This window comes from Athene cunicularia (assembly GCF_003259725.1).
Source record: "Athene cunicularia isolate RWA chromosome 2 unlocalized genomic scaffold, athCun1 chr2_part1, whole genome shotgun sequence".
In the NCBI taxonomy this organism is placed as follows: Eukaryota; Metazoa; Chordata; class Aves; order Strigiformes; family Strigidae; genus Athene; species Athene cunicularia.
In genome coordinates, this window is record NW_020799095.1 from 34,736,184 (window position 1) to 34,751,549 (window position 15,366).

At 38.9% G+C, this 15,366-nt stretch overlaps 1 protein-coding gene across 2 annotated transcripts in view; it reads left to right on the plus strand.

Annotated features, from left to right (window-relative positions):
* Nucleotides 1-15,366, plus strand: part of GPR158 (G protein-coupled receptor 158) — a 206,231-nt gene that overhangs the window by 132,742 nt on the left and 58,123 nt on the right. The gene's annotated exons all lie outside the window — the stretch shown is intronic.

The window sequence follows — 15,366 nt, forward strand, 5'->3', positions numbered from 1 at the left end:
GGGTCACATCCTTATCGCATTCTTGCTCGGCTGAGGCTCTTACCAGTCTTGTTCTCACGCAGGATTGCTCGCATGTCCATTCTCTCGCAGAAAGCCCTCTAGAATCCCAACAGACAGAGAATTCCCTGTTGCTAAACACTGAGTACGTTTGGTCTAGCAAGCATGGCAGACATTCTTGAGATTTTGTAGTTACCTAAGCAAGTTCAAAGAAATGGGTTTTTACCCTCCATGTGTGTCCTTCATAAAGTAGATGAAGTTTTGTAGCATGAGACACTGAATTTGCTAGGTTCATTTCCTTAGACCATCTAAAGTAATGCATTTTTCTCAGACATGTCCCAAGCAATCCTATCAAAATTTGCCAGAATGGGCTTGTTTTAAATCATAGATAGTTGTGATATATATAGTCAGTGTTCAAGAACCTTGAAGAAAAAGAAGGTCATGGCCTTCTGAATACTGCCAGCTCCTCATCTAAATGTGGGTCTTCAAGTGTTTGTTTTGGCCAGTCTCAGATATGGGGTCTCACTGCTTAGGTGTTTTATCTCACTGATATCTATCTTCCTATCTATCTTACCACCCTGACTTTCGTTTTAAAAAATTGCTGTGTTTCTCCCTGGCTCCCTGGAGTTCAGTTATTTTGGTTTCTGTTTACAGTCTCATTCTTAGTTCTGGTGACAACTGTTCATTTTGCTCTTAAATATTTTGTCCTTCAGCTTTTATGCTGTTTTTATTGTACAGTTGTTTATCCAACACCCCAAGCAGCTTGGTAGGGAGGATGGAGAAAGAAGTTCATATAAATAAATAATTGTTTTTAAATGCAGAGGACTGCCTAGCAACAAAATGCAGTAGAATATATCTTTCCTGGTACAGGGTGGGCCTTTTCTTTGATAAATTGGTGAAATGATCGGATGATTCCTCCTGTGCTCAGAAAGGAGTGGAACATTTGAAGAAAGCCTCCTTCAGCTATTTTGTTGATCTGTTAATGAATGCATTTTGTGGACCGTGCAAGTGAGATGTGTCAGGAATGCAAATGAAAGATCTTGCACTGTTATTTCTAAAGCGTTACTTTTACAGCTGCAGCAACAGGAGGGAACCAGCAGGTACTGATTATAGCTATTTTGGTCAGTGTCTCTGAAAGGGGGAGACCAAAGATGGTTGAATAGTTAAGCCATTAACAGGGAACATATTTCCTAATATAGCTTCAGTTTTTATGATGGCAAGTCTTTTAAGGATTCAACTTACCATAGGGTTAGGCATTGCAACTCCAGCTTACACTGCCTACTTTTCGTGCCTTGAGGTCAAATGAGGTACTCTCTACATTAGAGGTCTGTGTGCTCACAGCCAGTGAGAGAGAAGCCAGCACACCTGCTTTGCTAGCTCAGGGAGTTGGACATGCTGAAGAGAGAGGGATTTGTGGTTTATGATGTGCCTAGTTTTTGTGTGTGGGAAAACTCACAAAGGGCTGCAGATTTAAACCCTCTCTTCAGGTGTACCTTACTTTCTTACCAAGTATAGGTGGTAAAAAAACCCAACCTATAGATAGCTTTTTTATCCAATATCCCAAGTGCTGGTGTTTTCATTCTGGATGTGACACTCAGGTTCAGTTTGCCTTTCTGGCTCAGAAGATACAAACTTACACCACCTTGAAGAAAATTTTAGTGCTTTGGCTCTAAGATGCTTTAGCATAAGAAGTATTCAGCCACTTGTGCTGCTGTTGTTCCATTTCTCATTGCTTCATTAACTAGTAGTAAATGGGTATAAGCACAAATATTAATTTAAATACAGGGTAGAATTTTACCTATTGTTAGGTTACCTGTTGGTTAGAAGGGGGAGACCTGGCTTCTAATACCTACTCCAATTAATGTTTAAGTTATTTTTAGGTATGAGCAGTGAGTAGTATATGGACCTCAACTGTTATTACTGGAAAAACATAGCTTGAAGTTGGTTGATTTCCAAGTTAAAGCATTAACGGTCAAGAACTTTCCTCAGAAACCTGCTAATTGTTGCACTGAGGACAGGTGTGTGGTTTTGTCTAGTCCCACTAAATTTTCAAATAATAAAAAATTGACTCCTCTGAGTTTCTTTTCCTTATCCACAATTTATCCCTCTACAGTTATTTTACATGTTTGAAATAAAAGGCTATTTTAATCCCCAAACCCCAAACACTAAGTTACAGAGAAAGCATAGTTCAGAAAAACAAACTGCAAGTCTTAATGCTGTTCTGGGTGTTTGAGTTCAGGTCTTTAGGACCTGAAAAGGCTTCATATCATGTGAGAGAGAGTACTGAAGTTTTTAATGACAACTGCAAAAGATGTTAAAGATCAAAGATATACCCATCAGATACAACCTTACATCTCAAATATTTTAGTGGTTTATCTGTTTCTTTTTAAAAAAGAAATTGCCCATGTCAGGCAATTAAGAATTCATCAATATGTTTACTTGTGCATTTGGCAATGCAGTTTTATGGAAAACCAGAATGTAAGCAAAGATTAGCAAATGCAATGTTTGGAAGATGAGATGTGTCTATCATCCCTTAGGGATTTTACTGTTGCTGATTTTTCAGGTGATGAGCAGCAGTATAGATCATTGAGGTGTCAATGAAACTTTGTTTTCCAGAGGAGGAAAATTTATTACCTTTAGTTTCCTCCAGTCAACAATCTCACATTCTTCAACTCTCCTTTCACCTGACTCCTTTCTTTCCTGAACCACTGTACTCCAGACTTGTCACCAACAGCTTAATGACCTCCACAGGCTTTTTAAAGTTTTTCAAGTCCACACTCAGATTCTGAAGATCTGCTCTGAGATCCATCCCTCCTACTTTCTACTTCCGTGCAGCATTTTCAAGGGGAGATGTCTGTTCTGATTTGTTGTTCTGTTTAGTTAGTTGCCACCTACACGTGTTGAAGCTTTTGAAGACTGCTCTTTCAGAGTTGAGTATGTTGTTCTTGTACTATTAAAGAAATATTCCTTCTGAGGTCTGTAACGAAGGAGAATTCTCAGGCTTCTCTGACATGATCCAGCTGTGTTGCTGATATATTTCTCGAGATGCCTTCTTGACAGCTTGTATTCAAGATGGTTAGTCTGAGATCATTGCTTGTCATTTTAAGACTTGCATTTTTCTTATGTAATGGAACTGACACCTGTCCATTCAGAACATAGCCCTCAACGAGCTAACCTCTGTGTTACTTTCACTGCCATTCTATTTCTGTGTTTCTGCATTCTGATAGTTACCTAATCCGTGAAACATACATTGTGTTCTAGGCCCATTTCTTTCCAAATCAGTTGAATTACTCAAAAGTTCTTTGCTTCCTTTGACACCTCCAGTTTAAAATAGTAGTAAATATTAAATTAGGCTAAATAGTTCTGAAGCTTTTTCTAGCTTGTTTTCCTTTATAGTATTTCGGAGTTGAAGGATGGGCTTTACATGGTCTGCCAGGTTGCTAGCTGCATGTGAGCTTATTTGAGGAGAAAGTGCTGAGAACTGTGAGTAAAACTTTGGAGTAGCTATTTGCAGTGCAGGGTGTTTTTTTATTAATTTTAACTCTGTACATCACATTTTACCCCTAGGCTCCCTTTATAGCCTGTGGCAAAAAGTAGACACCTCTGGAGGACAGCTCTTTTAATCCACTTTAGGTGCCTGTAGAAGGACAAATGTGAGTTGCCCTCTGCCTGTGATACTTCCCATGCAGAGGGAGCTTAGGCTGACTATCTTGGATTTAGGTGTCTCATTTTATCTTTCCTAGATCAGGTGTGTAGAAGCTCCACTCCAGACTTCTATTCCCTATAGAAATATAAGGATCATAGTACCAAATTACCCTAGTTGAATGCAGTGAAGGAGAGTGAATATAAAGAATATGACTTTCTCACATACCATTTGAAGGAGTGTTTTGTGGCTCATGGAGATGCCCTGTGAACCCTTCTGCACTAAAAGTGTCATTTTAGGGTTGCTTAGGATTGCAGGAGACTGAAACTGATGAAGTTCTGTGTTGCTTTTCATAAAGAAGAAAACATCAGCACAGGTATACTTAAATTGAATTATGCTGCTGTTTTGGAATCAATGTGCTGTAGAATCAGTATAAAAGTAGCTAACTTTTGAAAGAGAATCATAGTTTTGCAGGCAAAAAAGAAATCACAAGGAAAGCACCACAACTGCTTCTGTATATAAATGCATAAATATATGAATATTCATACAAGCATGTGATTAATTTTATATGTACAAACACATGCATGCATATCAAGGATTAGGAAATATCTGTGTACGTAGAACTTAAAAGAAGGTTTGATGTTTTATTTACAACTATCCCCTCACATGCACACATACACTCACAAACACAGAATAAAATGCAGCACCACCAGTGACAATATATGTTCATAGAATCTCAAAAGTTTTGGAAAGCTTTCATTTTTGCACCATCCGAGTATCTATTCTGTACTGCTTTCATTTATTTAAGAATATTTTCCTCCTCTGAAGCTCTGTGGCAGGAGAAGTAGAACTCATGTGTCTCCTGAGACCAAATTGTTCACCTTAATGCAAGGACGTGAAAGGCTGGTGAGTCAGACTTTTCCAGTTAGGGTTAAGTGTGCTGGCTAAATTCCATGAGAAGTAGGAAATCCTATCTCTAAAATAGTAAAAATGTTATTGATTAATTGATCTGGCAGTATCTTGCATGTGCATGGCAAGGAATGTAAGGGCCCAGCTACCTCTTAATTCAAATTTAGATGCCAAGAGCTGGGAGCTCCTACCTGAAGGAGATGATTTTCTAGAATTTTCACATCCCAGCACTTCTTAGGTAGCAAGATCAGTAGTCAGAAATGTGGTGGATGCTTTACAGGCCTAGACAAATGGCAGCCCTCATGATGACAAATGTGCAGTAGCAGAATTTTATTTCTGGTATGTTTTCAATGACCAACTGACAATGAAAATAGGAAGACAGGAATTGTGCTGTAGTCTTTGTTCAACTGCACTTTGGAGCCTAAATGCAGTGAGGAAATGTGAAGCATGTTTCGTTGTGTATAGTCCTTCCAGTAATATCAGCTGTTCTCTCATTGTAAGGGTGATCAAGTTTTTTCTTTTCTGTCCATACTTAAGAACCAGAATAGCAGAAATACATCACAAAATAGAAGTTCTGTGAAGAAAAAGTTGCTAATGAAAATCTGGAGGAAAAGGGTTGTCTTAGGAACATATAAGATAAAAGGTCTTCTTCACTGAGATCAGTGCCCTGCTCTTTCAGGCAACCATGGTAGTAATCCTACTCGTACATTTATCACATTGACTTTGCCTCTGATAGGCCGTTATTGAACTACTGCTTTGCAGCATCCATGAGCCATCCATAGGTAAGTAGTGACTTGTCTGTAGATGCGTCTGTGATTCTAGAGAAGAGGACCCGCAATGCATGTGCCTATGCTCTGTGCAGAGGAAGGCTGGTTCTGAAGGCTGCTCTGCTCCAGTGCCACAGAGAGGAGTGGAGCTGATTTATGCTGTTCTCTAAGTGTCACCTAGAGATTATATGTGACTGAAAGAAAATCTCTGAGGAGCCTGATCATTTTGAATATAGAAATTTATTTTGCTAAATTTGTTTTAATAATAAGTCATAATAATTTGTCAATATCTGCTCAACACTGCGTATTTTTCTTGCCTGAATTTATAAAAAACATTTTTTTTTCCTTTTGACTAGAGCCAAGGAGCATGAGCACTCTGGCCCTCTGAGCCAAGCAAACAAAATCACAGAATCATCAAGGTTGGAAAAGACCTTGAAGATCATCCAGTCCAACCATTAACCTAACACTGACAATTCCCAACTACACCAGATCCTTCAGTGCTGTGTCAACCCGACTCTTAAACACCTCCAGGGATGGGGACTCCACCACCTCCCTGGGCAGCCCATTCCAACACCTAACCCGTTCTGTAAAGAAATGCTTCCTGACATCTAGTCTAAAACTCTCCACAATTTTTTTGGAAGGCAATAATGTTCATACTCCTGTGATATGAGGACTATAAGAATGTCAGTAGGAAGAGAAATAGTGTTTCTTTCCTGTTTCTATAGTTTCTACTATGGCGTGAATTTTTAGTTTGCATCTGTGGCTGGTTCCTTCTGGACTTCGTTAATTACCCATAATGGATTATGATAGTGACATAATTTGCTTAATATGGTTAATGTAGATTTAAGATTAGTGGGATCATAGATCATGACATCAGAGTATGTCACTCATTTTCACAATTCGCTCACCTGTACTGAGTCTGATAGCTTCAGTTTACCTAAAGCAGACTTCCTAGATGGGCATCTATTCTTAATTTGGGAAAATTCAGAAGTGGAGTGTTCCCACCACTTCCACTGGAGGTTTGTCACACTGTGGCCTTTGGCTTCTCCCCACTGCTGTTGTTGCTACAAATACATAAACTGTAAATGAAAAGTCAGTAGTTCCAGCAGTGATATCTGCAGTAAACTAATCAGCTTTGGCTGGATTCAGATGTCTGGCTGCTATTTTGTAGAGAGAGGTTTTCTAAATTACTGGTTGTCAAAATAAATACTGAGAAAAACTTTCCTGCAGAGGGTAACAACCCGTTCTGTTCTACTCTTTGCTGTGGTTTAATAGGATATTTCAAAGACCTGGTCTGTCTTTATTATCTTTTCCATGTAACCATCTTAAAAGTTGTTGTCAATAAAATTCCTACCCTGGCTCATGGGCCTGTACAACATGTAGTTCAGAGCGAGCATACAGCCAGGAAGGAGTTATTCCTGAAGAACCTAAACCATCACATAGTTTTTTTTCTCACAAATCTGGTGTTAAATACTTCGCTGGATTTGTTAGATTAAGACTAGGAGATAAGGTATTTAGGAAACTCTAAAGAGCTGCATGTTTTGGTTTCTTTTCCCAGGTAGGAGTAACTATTTGAAAATACTTACATAAAAACCCCTCTCTATACTGTGTATTTGTAGGGATTTCAGCCATATTGTAATGAAATGCAAAAGTCTGGTAGATGACCTGTGTCTTGCATTAAGCATACTTGACAAGTTGCTCTGAATAATTTAGTCTATTATTTCTTGATTTAGCTGCAGCTCTTGCAAGATTTATTTTAATATACACTACTTTACCATTATGTTTTTAAAAGGTTCCTTTTTCTTAAAATCAGAGATGTGGTCTTAAAATGAATTGTTAGATTTTCCTTGCTTTTAATAAAATACTGTATTGTGTAGTGCACTTCTTTATTCATAAAATGAAATCAGCATACTCTTAACCCTGTTATTAAAATGTGTCAAGTGTTTGGCAAATGACTGGGCTGGACAGACATCCACCTTTTTCATTAGAGATGTTTAGGCTACTTAAAATGTTTCTCTTTCTGCTTCTTGAGTGACCACATCTTTGTTAAGAAAAGATTATAGTAGTGCACCCAATAAGAAAGTATTTTTTCATATATGAAGTAAGTAAACTAGGACATTCAGTTGACTGTTGTCATCTACCCAAGTGACATGTCACACTGTAAAAAGTGTATATGAACAGATGAAAGAAGGAGTTGGATTATAAAAAGTAACTGGTAGAAGAAGCAAATATTTTAGAAGGTATTTTGACTTTACAAATTTCTTTGATTTTCCACTTTCATAATTTTGCATTGGTGTGAACAACTTTTTGAAGTGTGCCTATGCATACCTGTTGCCTAGATAAAACGTTCTGATGAAATTACTTCTATTAATTTTGAATTACGTTTTTCTAATGTAATGAAAACCATGAAAATAGAAGGTTAAGGAGCTCAGCTTCTCCTCTGCACTTCACTTGTGCTTCTTTATTCATCCTTAGCGTGCGTGTGGCTGGAGCCCTGGATGTCATGCCTGCTCATCTTTGCTTTTAGTATTACTGTTGGCAGAGCATGCCTAATAATGTCCACTCAAAACCTGAATATATGATCAAGAAACCTACATTTTTATACACATTTCATTATTTAACTCGAAAGTAAAGGCCTTTGTGTATAAGTTTATGAAGAAGCATCAAATGAAAGAGTGCAGAGCATCAGTGTGATCTACACTGCTCTTAACACTTGCAGCTCTTTTTGAAGGCGGGGAACCAGACATTTTTAAAATAGTTGAGTAGTGAAGTCAAAGGCTTCTAACTCCCTGGCTAGCTCCTAAGTATCTCTAAAATCAGATCAATGCTTATACATAAATTTTGTGCTTCAAGGCGCCATTGGTAATCCACATGAGTCAGGAAAAATACCCCTGTGCGCAGTTAGCTACATGGGTTCTGGTGGGCTTTACATTTTCAAACACAACAGTTGTTTGTGTTTTTAAAAATCTTGTTTGAACAGATTTTAAACCTTCTGTGGTAATGTGTTGATTTCAGTGGAAACTTTTGACATCCAGCCAAGTCCACATCTGTCCAGCTTGAAGTCTCTGAACTACTGAGATCAGCCAACTCTGAACTCCTCAGGGACTGACTTCTGAGGCTGTTCAGACTGCTGTTAGAGTAACTGTATTAAAGAATGTGAGGCTCTCAGAAGTGAGACAATATATGTATGAGGGATACATACATACCAAAGACGGATAAATAACTGGCACATCAAAGCAGATGGATAAGAAGATCCATTGGTCCAACCAAGCCCATTCCTGTTTGGATTCCCTGAAAAGTATTTATTTGCTGCTTTTGCTTTATAGTGGTAGTGGAGCAGAAATACATTTGAATGAGAACACAGAAAGAGTAGAATACAATCCGACTTTATTTTCTCTTCTCTCTTATGGTGGGATGTGACTAGAGCTATTGTATAGATTTTTTAAATTTTTTTTTCAGTCTCGGGTTTTTCGGTGTTGCTCATTGTGCTACACCTTGTCATAGTCTCAAGAGAACTTCAGAGCTTCAGACCTTCTTCCTGTCTTGTACTGGATGCTGCAGAAGCATCCGATAATTCACAGTGGTCTGGAAGGCACTTTTCCCAGGCAAACATTTGCCCCTCAGAAATTGGATTTGTCACCTCCAGCAGCTCAGTGCCTATAGGCCATTAGGCTGGGAGACCTAAAACTTCCTGAATGACCATGTTTTACTGTTCTAGGATCACCACCCCATGGGCAAATGCTATTGAAATCTCTCTGTGTATTTGAGAAGTTTACAGTTAAATAGTTTATTCCATTGCAGTGAAAAACTAGGCATTCATTTCTGTGCTTGGAGACAGATACAGAGAATGTATGTGATAACTCATCACTTGTTTTAACTTGGTTTCAAGGGGATTTCTGTTTCTCTTCAGTTCCCCAGATGATTCCCACAGCTACCTGGGGCAGCCTCTATGTAATACTATTTCTTATGCTTTTCTTTCCCCAAAGAGGATACAGACTTAGTGTGTTGTCTTTCTTTGTGTCCTCTTTCTCTTGTTGGTTGTGAATTCACCCTTGAGGAACCCTACAACCCTTAGCATTTATAACTGATTCAACCAGAGCATCAAGTGGTGTGACTCATAAGTGAAGGAAGTGTTTTCTGACAAAGTTTTAGCCATTATTAGGAAAAAACCTGGAATGTCCTTCTCTACTGTGTGGGCCTTGTTGAGCATAACACTTATTTCGTTGTGAACAAACCTGTTTACAGAGTGCAAGCATGTCTCTTTTTAAAGACATTGTGAATTATATGTTAACTTTTCATTACTTGAATTTAGAATACTATTCATTAGGCCAACATAAATAGGAACAGTGGTAACTTTAAGTAGAGGCTAGAATTTATGGCAAATAAATGCATTTTCATGCCATGTGTTAGGTCACTTATAAATGAATTTTTCCAGAGCTGGTAGGATCTGTGACATATCACTTTTCATCTTCCAATTGGAGAATAGACATGACAGCATCTTGGAAGTCACATGGACATTTATTTTCCCCAAAATAACCTATTCAGCAGTACCCTGTCAAGCGTTAGCTGAAATCTGCCTTATGAGCAGGAAAAAAGCAAAGCATTCTGATGAATCAAGTTCTAGAAGTCTGTCCTTGTATTTTACACCAGTGCTGTTGGTTATGCACTTGTACTGTGTCGTGGACTTCCAATAGGCTTTACAGGCAAGACATGTCTTTTCTGAAACACAGCCAGAGGCTTAATATATGGTTTAAGACAGTCAATGGAGAAAACTTATCTACAGCTCAAAGCATAGCGGGAAGGAAAAGAGGATTTTAGTAAACACAGTTTCAAGCTGGACTTTGTGTGGGTGGCTAGGAAAAACCTGTCTTCTTTTATGAAGAAACCCAGAAGATCTTAAAAGTCTGTAAGTGTTTTGACTTTGACATACATCTTATCTGAAATCTATTTCCCCCAGCAGCAGAGTGCCTCCAGTGCTGTGTACTGGGGAGTTGATTCAGTTCCAATTCAGAGGCAAGGATAAAACCTACTAAGTAGTTACTGTGGTTTCCTGCAGCAATTGTGTGCTTTATAGAGGCATTGAACTAATTATCCAGCACAACTCTGCTTTAAAATTGTGAAATTTGCAAGGATAACAGGGTTTGATGGTGCTGTGTGTCCATAGACCTATTAGAATAAAATGTTATGGCTTAAAAAACACATGTGGTTTAAAAAAAAAGGGATAGAGGTGGAAGTAAGTGTTCTTGGGTAATTAGCTTAAGTATATATTCAGCCATTATCACACCTCTGAAATGTTTTGTGTAGTTGCACCGGAAATATTTGTTGTTAGTACAGGATTGGATAATGAGTTGTGCATTCACTAATATTTAAGCAGATGCTCCGAGCTGTGAATCATGTTTTGAACAGTGGTATGTGGTTCCTGTAGTGTACACAGCTCATGAATGCCTTCATTCATGCCCATCTGTTAAGATGGCAGTGTGCCTACATACAAGTGGATTGGTCCCTTTTCTGGAAAGCTTAGTGCCAGACTGTTATGAGTTTGGATGGCAAGCTTATCTAACATTGCAAACAGCATCTCTGTTGCAGGAAATCCCTCCTCAGTATTAGGACCGAAGCATTAATAGGTGACTTGACAGACTTGGTTACCCTGGAGGATATTTTATATGTTGAAAGAAACGACTGAAACATGGTGGAAGATGACTGCCCATCTCAAAGCACAGCAGGATGCCGAGAGGAAGTATCTGATGGCTTGTTCCATAGCAGAATTGCTTAGAGACAGCCCAAGACAGCTATTGCAGTCAGGCAAGGGCAGATGGTGTTGGGCAGTGGAACAGACAGGATGGATCTCTTCACAGTATCTCCTAGATGCTTGTTAATGGAATTAGCCCAAAAGGAATTATCTTAAATGGCTGTGTCATGTCCTGCACTGAACTGTTCAGAGTACTTGCAGCAAATTCTGAAGCTAAATTAAAAAAGGGAGTAGTTTTCCTGTAAAGGTTTTTTGGGTTAACTGGGCACAATTTTAAGAGACATTTAGATATCTGAAAATGAGGAAAAAAAAGTAGTACTCTTGCATCGCTTTTATCTAAAGTAGATTACTTTCACCTTGGATCCATAACCAGATGATGCTGACACTCACATTCTAAGTTCTGTATCTCGTTTCCATGTGTCTAACATGGATAACATCCCTGCCCATGGCACTAGGAACTAGATGATCTTTAAAGGTCCCTTCCAACCCAAACTCTTCTATGATTCCAGAGTTAAGGGCAAAAATAAGGAGTTCCAAAGTGAACACTTTGGGGCTTTTTGAGTTAAGGTCCTGATCAATTTTTTTTTTTTCATTTTGACATTTAGGATTTGTAGCACTGACAGTTCCATGTATTTTTTAAAATATTTGTTCTTTGACTTCTGATCTTTTGAGACATTATAGCATTGCCCATTTCTTCTCAATGCAGAATATAGAAATTTGTTGATTGAAAAGGAAAACGAGTTTTTGATCTATTCATGTTTCTTTTATGGCTTAAGAATCCAAGTAAAAAGCAACTTGTCTTAAATACATTACAGAATTGTTAGAACTGGCTACAGAGTGTTTGGCTTAGTCCTCCTAATGCAGATTATTAATTGACATATAGTGAAGCAACCTCCCTAAAATAAATGCTGAAGTACTTTTCTAGTTTATGCATCTGGAGATGCATATCTGAAGCCTCTAGGCCAAGATTCTATCAAAGTAACTGAATTCCTGAACTTCTTCAAGGTTCTTCAAGGTACCTGCCTCTATCTGTGAGTTATCAATGGAACTTGCATTAGTAGGGCTGATTTACTAGACCTCTACAATGTAGGTAGAGATCATAAGCCTGTTTAAGGCAGACTGGATCCCAGTCAATGCACCTTGGGGAACTGCACAGTATTAATTAAAATATTTTCACCTGAATCTGGTGCCCAGGGTGAAGGGCAAAATTCATCATTTTATTATGTGCACAGTAAATTTAATCTGAAAAGCACAAGAGTTTTTGTTGCATGGAAGTACTGTTCACTATTAACATAGAGCTCTGATAAGGTAGGGTTTTTTTTCTTTAAAAGAATTTTTCTAGATGTTGCATCCCTTCTAAGAAGCAATGGCACTGAGACTGTAAAACTCATTATTTGATCATTTTTTTCTGAGGACAATGGCTGTTATGCTTTTGAACATTAAATTGTTCAATGTTAGTTCTCTTTGCACTTTCACTGTCCTACCTGTCCTGATAAAAATTTGTTATAGTGGGCGAGGTGCCTGTATTGACTTTAGTCATTGCCTTTAGAGAGCGTGTGTGTCTGTTCATTATGTCAGCTGAATAACTGAGTTGGCTGATCGCTGTGTCAGCAAGCTAAGTCTCTCTTTCATGTCCATAATTCTCCAGCTCTAAACATACTTGACAGTTAGCTGGTGACCTTAGAAAGTCTTTTCATCTCTGACTCCACAAGTAGTAGAATGACTACTGGGAAGATGTTTTGGCATGGGTAATAATAGCTTAAAACAGCTAAGGTTAAAAGCAGACATCTACATGCCTTTGTCCAAATGCCAAATATGAGCCACTGTTTATGAAGTCTCACACAGTGACTGATACATGAAGAGGGACTGTTTTCTGTTTTTCTGGTTTCCAAATATTTTTCCCCCAGATCTTTGTTGTTTAAGGAACCGAAACTGATGTCTAATATATAAATGGATTTCAGGAGCTGGCAAAGCAGAGGATATCACATTTCCTTATGTACAGTAAATAGGTTTTGTGACATCCATCAGCAAAACCTCTAAGCATTTTTAATGACATTTACGCTGCTGTCATGGTCTAATGCATTATAAAGGTGAAAAGGAAAAGTGAATTATTGTCAGATTTTTGATAGGCACAGTAGTCTTAGGACTGCAGAGGGATTCCCTTGCTGTGCTGAGAGCAGCCTGGGTATGTGGGTGAATACTGAGCTCATCCTACACTCCTCATTTGGAGCTCAGCAAGCCTTTGATGCATATTGTTTGTCACTTCAGGGAAGGCTTATCTCTGGGAAAAACAGTAGGGAATGGGGGTTTTGGTAACCAGAAGATAGAAGAGGCTGATATGAAACAAATCCAAGACTTCTCTGTGTCATGTTTCTTTTTTTGTTTGTATTTGAGATAGAGTGAGAGATGCAGTGCAGAGCCATACTTTTCACCAGATGTATGTTCTTTGCAAGAATGTGATCCCACTGATACTAAAAACTTGAGCATGGCTTTTGGTGTACTGAGCTTCCGAGGAAGTGTTTCTGTAGCACCTTGGCTCCTATCCATTAAAGATTATTCAATTTAAAAATTGTGCCACTGATATTCACTGTGCTTATAAGAGACTTAATGCTGACAAGAGCTTAGAGAGGGCAGTCACCTGAACATCCCGGTGAGCCCTGATGAGAATGAGAATGATATACTGTTAGAATAACATTCTGGTAAGCCTAAGGAGCAAGCAAAACGTAAGTATAGCAATTCTTGCTGTTCAGAGCTCTGGTCCATGCCAGACCACATGCAAATAACAGAAGAATAGGTAGAAATGGGTGTTGGCCCCTGGGAGTGCATTGTAACTATTCTCCATCATATAAACATAGGATGACCCAAAAGGGAATCAAACTTGGATCAGGTCTTACTTCTGCAATGTACTTGACCACTAGGTGAAGGAGTAGTTAAAATGTGTCTGCATTCAAATGGGAAAATGAGAACACATCTTGCCAGCACAGCCTTTCCTCTGCAGCCTTCACGGTGAGCTGCCACATGCCAGCTCACACCATGCTGCATTTGAAGTGGTGTTTTCTTGGTTGATAGCTAGCCAAATGCCTCAGCTGCTCATACAAATGGTTCAATGCAAATCAATGAGATTTCTAGACACAAGCAGTTAATATTTCAACAAGCAACTGCAGATAAAATTGCTGTGTCAGATTGCATGGCAAAGAGAGCTGTTGCCCTTGTTCAGAAAATTCTATGCCTGGAAGGTTTTCAGACCTTCCCATTTCAATCATCTGAAAAAATCAGCTTTCAGATCAGTTTTGCAATGTTCAGCGTCTCTGTATGCCAGTCTTTTTTTGACATTGTTTTTCTAGTTTGGAAGAATCAAAGATGAAAGAGGGTGTTTTCTAGCCCCTGGCAAACGTCAGGAGGTAGGTTACTGCTACAGACTTTGCTCTGGTTCTGCAACTGTCCTAATATATATAACTGTGTATTAGGATAAAAGGTCATTACTATCATTCAGGTCTTTCTGAGAAAATTCTTGCTGGATGCTCTATTTGCACAAGCATGTTCATGGCTCTGTGGATGCATTTCGGTTTTCCGTCTGATTTTCCAAGGATAAGTGGTCCTTTTGCTGCATGCTGTTCCCTTCCCTACTTGCAGATTTTGTCAGATTCCCCAAAAGTGTCTACCTTGAAACATGTCAGTTCAGTAACAGTGAAAAAAGCAATTAAATTTTGCACCATGGTTTGATTCAACAAACCATCTTTTCTAAAGAAATAGCTTGATCCTGCTGTAAAAAAACAAAACAAAACAAAACAAAAAAAAAACCCACCCAAAAAAACCCCAAAACCCCAACAAACATGCCAGCAAAGCACAGCAGCTTCTTCTATCTCTCTCGGCCCACATGTCTGCCATTTTTGCCCCCACTCTCCTAAATATGTCTATGTCACCCAGAGGACATAGTCCTGGGCTTTTGTCCAATATCCTGGGCTTGAATTCCCACATAGAAAAGCATTTAGTGAGGAAAATAATATCATGTGGCAGCCGGTAGGCACAATACTACCTCTACTGCCAGAATGTACTGACTCTAAATGAAACTGTGGCAGATGGCCTGAAATGTTTCAGTGCTTCCTTTCTCTAGACCAGGATTACCCAATTAATTTGTACTATGGTGCACTGGGTCGTTCTACCAGGTTCTAGTCAGATGGGTGGGATGCACTGGATCTAACTTTGCTGGAACAAGCAGGGTCTGCAGGTGGGATAAGGGCAGTGAACAGGCAAATCCCTGGGACAGCAGGCTCCTGGTAGGGCCAGACGAGTGGGAAGAA